At 39.9% G+C, this 8,188-nt stretch overlaps 1 long non-coding RNA gene across 1 annotated transcript; it reads left to right on the top strand.

Annotated features, from left to right (window-relative positions):
* The first annotated feature begins 2,967 nt into the window (after positions 1-2,967).
* On the top strand, positions 2,968-7,982 carry LOC307218407. The gene is made up of 3 exons (XR_013839960.1): positions 2,968-3,106; positions 7,199-7,364; positions 7,731-7,982. It is a non-coding gene; the product is annotated as an uncharacterized lncRNA (long non-coding RNA).
* The last annotated feature ends 206 nt before the right edge of the window (positions 7,983-8,188 follow it).

Raw genomic sequence — 8,188 nt, 5'->3', positions numbered from 1 at the left:
CTTAACCCAAGGTACCACTGTATTGCGGAGCGAAGTGCAATAGCTATCATACAATGTCTCTCTCTCTCTCTCTCTCTTACACACACACACACACACACACAGAGAGAGCACAACAATTTCACATTTTGATCACCCTGTGCCATTTCACACACAATGATGTTTCCATTCCTTTCTTTCCCTTTCTGAGTGTGGTTTTGGAGCCTGCATATTTGCATGGCACAGAATTGGAAGCCACCTTATACACCAGGTCATATACACTGTCTGTCCATCTAGCCCACCACTGCCTACTCTGACTGAATGCATTTCCACTCTTAGCCATAAGAAATACTCCTCAACCTCATCCAGCTGTTGTGATATATAACCTTATTAGGGATAAAATGAAATTGGACAGGCCCAATTCATCTTACATGGGACACTGATTCTGGAGGACAACTGCAACCTGCACAGTAGAAGGTGACCTTGACTTCAGTGAGGACAGCACATTAGACCTCAGACTTCATCTGATTCCACACACAGTTGTGCAGATATCACATTGGCTTCCCAGTCTCCTACTCAAATGTGCTCCCCTTTTTTACTTCATTTTGATCCCACCCATCTTTACAGGATGCCTCTCCATCCCCTTTTATCTCTCCCCCATAACCTAGTGAGGTAGCTTAAGCTCAGATAAAGTGAGTGGTTTAAGCTTACCCAGTGAGCTTACCTAACTGAATGGGATTTTGAATGCAGGATTCCCTAGCCTGGATCCAAACCTCTAACCACTGCTGCACACCAGAAAAGTCTCTGTACCGAAATCAGGTAGGAAACTTTTTAGAATGTTTGGCTTGGCATTCATTCCCATCGTTCAGTTAACCTGGCTTGATGCATGTGCTTTGATCACTATAGCTATACTTGCTATTTTGGCTATAAATGGCCCTAATATGTTCTTATATTTTGAAATGTTAAGATGGATATTTTCAGTATTTGGCCACATACTGATATCATAGAGGATGAGCAAGGACAACTGAGCAAGAGGGTAATGTTTCCTGGACCAGACATATGGGTAAATCCTAGGCAATTTAGGGCCACATGCTAAGTAACAAGATGTCTCAATGCTATATACTAGCGAATCAGACTTGACTACATCTTTGCATCACTAAGAAATTTTCCAACTTGGGCCAGCTTTTCAGATTGTATGATTGATCTGAGAATGCACATTTCTAGTATTATTTTTTCCCCAGAGGCAATGGGCATGCAGTTCTTTTATTACAGGAGCCTTATTTACAGCCTAATGGAGGGCCTATTTTGAACTTCTGCCAACAGATTGCTTTGGGGAAGAGAAGGTGGGAAGCAGCGGCGGTAGCTGTGAAGGTTCTGTGATGGGAGGACTCCAGGCATCGCCATGCTCCCAGTGACATCAGAGGCAGCATGATGTGGCTACACGTTCATGGGCCAGATGAAAGCGACGTATTGAAAGAGGTATTCAGCAATGTTCCATTCTGATTCATTCTGATAAGGTTGTTAACATATGAGATGTAAATAATATCTTTGACCAGAACTAATGCAGAAACATAAAAACATATGCCCCATGTCTCACTTCTTGCTTAAGAATATGGTTTGCATGAAATTCTAAGGTGTGATCCACAGAATTTGCATAATCATAGCAATGGCCAAAATTCTTTGCAAGGCAAAGAAGTGGAGGGAAGGCATTACAATAAAAAGTGGAGTTGTGAATAAATTCTGTCTTGATTTCTGTAAGAATAGTAGGGGTGGAAGACCTGAATTCATCATCCATGTACATGTTTTGTAGTTGGGTCTTGTATATACCGAGATGGTGGGAAATTCTCATTAGTGTCAGAATGATTGCAGCTAATACAAAGGCAGCCTTCCTTTCAAGTGGCAGTCTTCTTTATCAGTAAAACAATGGGAGAGTTTAATAATAAAAAGAAATAGGCAACTTTCTCTTCTTGTGATACACATTTTTCCCTTTTTATTAGGTCTGAGATTGAAAAGGGCTATTGTTAAGGAATACCGGCTTACCGCAGTGGGCTGTGAGATGAGATAAGAGTGAAATACTGAACACCCACACCCACAAACAGAATGTGTGAAAAATTGAAATGATAAGCTTTTTGAAGAAGGTTGCTCTTAAAGTGATTGAGGTAGAGCACTGTATCATGTCTGTTAGGAAAGCTGAGGAAAATGGTGGTGTAATCAATTAAAATTGGTGCCAATATGCCTAGATAGAGCTGTCTCAAAATGAAATTACATATATCTCTCTCTATACACACACACACACACACACACACACACACAAAGAGAGAGAGAGAGAGAGAGAGAGAGTTTATTGTGTCAAGGTTATGTGACTTGGCAATCAGTCTGTGAAATAGCCATAAAACATATCAATCCCAGCTGGCCTAAAAGTACAGGTTCTGTGCCCAAACATGAACCCATCTTTATTAGGTATAAGAAAGTCAGAGAACTTTTTACAGGAGCTCATTCTGTCCTCTAAGGTATGTACCTATACATCCTTCTCTATGGATTGAATAGGGCTAAAGTTCCTCCATAGAATGGTGAGGTTTGACTAGCTCTGCATCCACACAGCTGTTTATTCCATTTCCCACTTACAATGTGGAAATTAACAATTAGAGAAACTTTGGGGATATGGAATAAACTGCTGTGTGAATGCCACTTCGATTGCATTTTGATCTCTTTTAACTCTGCCAGTCTCTTTTCCATCCCCCTACCATTCTATACATTCCATAATAAATCTGTTCTTGACATTAAATAGTCACCATGGGATGCTTGAAATCTCATACATCCACAAGAATAGAAGCTGCATGTTTAGTCTACTGGAAATATTATTTTTTCTAGCTTTGAAATAAGGCACAGTTGTTACCCTTAAAGGTTCGAGATACAGAAGAGCTACTAGAGGCCCTTTTAAATACTGCATGACCTTTTAAATTTTCTACTCTGTTGGGTGCTCAGACTGCAAATCCACAGACCACGTTGATGGAAATAATCCCAATGATGTTCCATTGACCTCTGAGAAACTGCTCTACCATTCTTCTGAAGTGACTTGCTTATAGATTGCAGCTGCAGCCTTCAAGCCATGAACCATTTCCACTAGCAGGTAATGCAGGGTCCCTTCAACTGTGCAATTCTATGAGTCAGTGATTCTGTGTTCAGTCCCACTGAAGTCAATGGGGCTTAGCCAGTTTAAGGGCAATTTCCCTGGCTCCGATTGTTTGCACATCACATTATTTGTGCGTAATTCTGATATTTAGCAGAATTTTCTTGATACCACTGGGATTTGTTCTGTTAAAAATGGTTTTGAGAAAGCTGACAAAATGCAAGACACTTGTTTTGTAGTGGTTGTTGGATTTGCACTGAATATATTTGCGGTAAAGGATACAGTCTAGAAAACACTGCAGTTGCCTTTAGCTTCCATCATTTCTGATGGAACCCACATAAGAACTCCACAAATGATCCACTGAAGTGAATAAAATGAATGCTAGCTAGCTCAGCACATGGCCGGACACCTCATTTTGAGACTATTTGCCCCCATCCTCAAAATCCCTTTCATCAAAGCATCCCTCAAGGTGTCCTCTTGAGATGCTGGTGATGGGCATTAGTATTTTTTTTTTTTATTTCTCTATCTTTAAAAAAAAAAAGTTTTGTATTATGACATGGATTCTGGGAGGCGCATCAAATTCCACCCCATCCATTTGTGTGCCTCAAACTATTGTGTTGCACACAATTCTTGGTTGTTGTTTTTTACCAGTAAATAAATAAGTAAGTAATGATTTACTCCTCTTTGTTCTGTGCACTAGCAGAAAGGTTCTCTCACCAAATGATACATATAATATGGTTGTTAATTAAGGGAGAGCTCCTCTCTTGACATAAAATACATGAGGTACAAAAGTTTCTTCCATCCCCAAATATCTCTCAGCAGATATTGGCATGGAGTGATGTTTCTTCAAGTTTTCCTTCACGTGTATCCTGAGGTAGCTGTGTTGAAAAGACGCTCCCCAACTGTAGACATGTTCATAATCAAACAGTCCCTTTTGGAAGCTGCACTCACTGGGTCCAGATTCTTAAATCTAACTATTCCTGGATGCATATACAACCTATGTTTGTTGTTTGCTTACTTCTCTGTTACTCCCTCTGTCTGCTTAGCTCCTATGCTTTTTCCATAACCCACACATTACAAGCTGCTCTGCTTTCTTTCTAAGCTCCTTCTGTCTCCCAGCTCTTTATGCAGCCAAACTCTTCCCTCTCATTAACTTGCTGTATATGATACATTCTCTCTCTTTCCTTATCCCAAGAAATGGAGAACCTATAGACTGAATACCCACATGACCAATGGTCAGGGATTATGGAAGTTGCAGTCTAAAACATTTAGAACTTGTCCCTTTGGGTCACTTTGGTAGCCTAAGTGAACTTACGTACAGGTCAGGCCACAGACTCCCAGAGTGCCCTTTGGTCAATGCTTACTGTCACCAGTCAACTGATAGCTTGGGTCAGTGCTGACCACACTAAGGAGAAAGGAGGTGGTTCATGAAACCAAAAAGGTCACCAATGTACTGTAACTAGTATTTTTGTTGTTGTTCTGAAGTAACTAATGAACCTGATACACACAAGAAAGAAAATCTGCACAGAAATCTCCCTTTCCCTTTCTCTTTCCCTTTCCCTTTCCCTTTCCCTCCCTCCTTCCTTTCTTCACCTCAATATAGGCTCTTCTTTCTTTCTTTCTTTCTTTCTTTCTTTCTTTCTTTCTTTCTTTCATCACCTCAATATAGGCTCTCATTTATTTCTGCCAAGTGAGCTTTAGGAGCTGCCACCTACTAATTATGTTGAACTCGCCACTGTATGATGTGTTTTCTTCCCAAACCTTTCATTATACCTGTCATGTGAACTTTAAACACTTGGCATATCATAAAGCTACAGTTATAAAAACACAGGAAAGATTAATAATCATATTACTTATTGTCAAATGAACTGTTAGGGAAGATAAACTGAAATACAGGCAGGCCAAATGAAAAATGTTAGTTTATTGGAAGCTGATGGCTAAAGCAGGAGTTGCCAACCTTTTGGGGCTGGGAGCACATTTGCAAACCAAAGAATCTCTTCTGGGCACCACACATACCTCCCAACCAAGAACACATCACAGTTTATTCCATTGGCCATAGAAGAGTGCTTCCTTCAAGCCCTTCAGTGTAGAGGGTACAGGGGAAGAAGAGGAAACCGTGAGCACTATAGAAGACATCTGTGGACATTTGTGCACATTGGTGACCTCTGGTCTGAGGTATCACTCTGCGAACCATGACTGTATTTCTTGATCCTCTATCAGGTATGTGTAGTAACATGTTATACCCTGACCAATACGCTATATAGATTTTGTAGACATCATAGGCATCGCATTGATGTAAACAGCAAAAGTCTATTTTGGATAGAAGTGACCTATCTGTGTCAGAAAAGTCATGTTGCCCCTCTTGCAAGTAGGATGTCTGCTTGCCATGCATGAATCCAAGATGGCTGAATATTACTCAATATTCGAGCCCTCACAAGAAATAAAAGACCAAGTACATTTCCAACATTGCATGAACTAAGAAGAGCACACATAACATTTCCTTCATAGCATCTATACTGGATCCAAATATAGTCATTGCAGATATAAGATTTTGTTTATCATAAGACACTCTACTGAAAGTAGCAAAGCATGGGAGGTTTGTCTTGAAAACTTACAAGATTAATCATATTGGTCCCAAGGAATTTTGACAGCAATTATCTAGATACTACATCTGTTGAAACAGTGCTCATTCAACTCCTGTTCTGGAAGAGAATTCTTGACAGACGTGTTGTGTTGTGTTGTGGCAACATCCATGATGCCCTCATTTGCATTGCTCTTGCTACTGATCTTTTACATACAGAGGATATATTGAAGGACTGTTAAGAAAGTGATACAAAGGAGAAGTTGAAAGGAAACCATTCAGCCTGTCAACCTGGTGTCTTGCCACACAGGATAGCTGCATCCAGATCTAGATGATCGCAGTTCTGGGCCTGACATTTCTTAATGTTATACATACTCCCATTATACTACCAGTGGAGGAGACTGTTACAGATTCCTATTGCCCCAAGCTGAACATATGTCTATGTGCTTCATTGCATATGAGCTATATATTATTAATATCCAACTTATATCCACATGCTGGATTTTTAAAAAGAATGGGACTCATTATAATGTGAACAAGCAGGTTAGTGACAATTACATTGATTTTAGTAATGCAACTCTACTATGAAGATTTTGTTTGTTGGTGCCTTCCTCAATCTAGTGCCCTCTAGATGTTTTGGACTACAACTCCCAACAGTCCCAGCTAACACAGCCTTGCTGGCTGGGGCTCATGGAAGTTGTAGTCCAAATCATATTTCTAGAGAGTACCAGGTTTGAGATGGTTGGAGTAGACTACCTCAAGCAAAACACATTGACAGCTTTTGGCAGTGAACTACCTTCAGAGTTACTTCTTGTTTGTTTTACCCTTCTATTAAAAAATAATCTGACCCAGCTCTTGGTGTAATGGTGGTGAGGCTTTGCTGTCTGCTTGTACCACCATTTTGCATCTGGCTGTAGTTGGTGAATCTCCAGATCTATCCAGCCTGAATTCTGCATTTGCTTCTGACATAGACATTAAGGTCTGCTATTAAAATCAAGCATGAGCTGAACACAATGTTAAACTTCCTTTCATTTTTCTGTGGGAAAGTTGGCGCTTGACTCCAGCTCGTGATCCAGCACACAGCAATAAAACATTCCATTTAATTTATCACACTTCTGGTAAGAAGAATTACTTATTCATTTAGCACCTGATACTCCAAAAATTTAAGTATGCACTTGACTCCATTGGAAGCACTCTTAGCTCAAAGTTAGATGCATATGCACGCATGACAATATCGGAAACTTACTTTTGGGGGGAGGGATCCGTGTGGTTTCTAGACAGATAAGAAAATAAGCTATGAAGAAACTTTAATAAGACTGTTACCCAAAGGGAGTATTTGAGTTCAGTGATTAATGGCAAGGATTCTGCTTAATTGCAACAGTAATTCTACTTAATTGGGACTTCTTCAGGCTATGGAGTGATCCTCAGCTGTTTTTCTTGAACTCTTACTTTTTTCTCTAATCTGATTCTCCATAGATATGCATGTAAATATCTGTTTATACTCTATATAGAACTTCTTCAAACAATCCAAGGTTTTAGCGCAGTTTAACCATGCTGATGGAAGCAATTCTGTAGTTTGCACCTGCAGTTTTCAAGACAGGAGACTGTGTAGTGCAAGTCTAGGCATACTTCATCTCAGAAGTAGGTCTCACTGTTTTCAATGGCACTTACTCTCTAGTAAGTATATTTGGTATTTCAGTCTTAGGGTAGTAGCTAGAATCATTCAAATTATGTTGTCATTGGCTTCAATGGAAAATAGAGGAACCTCTTTCTTAGTTGTGCTTTGTCTCTTTTCCCGATGAGAAAAAATACAAGTGCTATTCTTCTGGCTTGTATATTTCTCTTTATTAGCATTTTCTATGCTTCTCTCTATGTATCCCTTATCAAGGGTGCATTTGGATGGTAGTTTATTCCATCCCCCCAACATTTCATTGTCCATTTCAGTATTACATTTGAGCTTTCAAATGGCGTAAAAGCCACTTCTGGAAATACAGGGGAATCTAGTGGAAGTTCAGTTCTAATTTCTGTGTTAATTTGTTCCAGAAACAATCCATTTGCAACCCCATAAACCCAGGAAATCTTGGGAGCAAAATGATAAAATTTGGGATGGTCTACCAGCATACAGTTCTTTCCTGCCAATTTCCATGGGGAACAGAAGCACACATGTGTGAAAAGGTTGGGGGAATAGCGACATGGACGCTTGGTGTTGTGCAACCCCACTGGTGTGAGTGATATTTAATGTGGCGTGCTATTGGTCAAAAAGGCACAGTTCTGCAACAGGTACTGCACTGCTACAGGAACATTAGAACATTAGAAAATGAGACAAGAAGAGCTAGCATTATAATCAGGAAAACCAAGGCAAAAATTCCCCGCATCTGAATGCACCCTAAGTCTGCATGCTCTTTAAGGAAAGAAGTGTTTATTCTAAATCTCTGGCTGTCAACTTCATGCCACATTCTTTGGAATAATTCCTGATATCCTCTTTCTAATCATAGTTAGAA

The sequence above is a fragment of the Podarcis cretensis genome (assembly GCF_951804945.1).
Source record: "Podarcis cretensis genome assembly, chromosome: 6".
Taxonomy (NCBI): Eukaryota; Metazoa; Chordata; class Lepidosauria; order Squamata; family Lacertidae; genus Podarcis; species Podarcis cretensis.
This window is presented reverse-complemented; position numbering and strand designations above follow the sequence as displayed.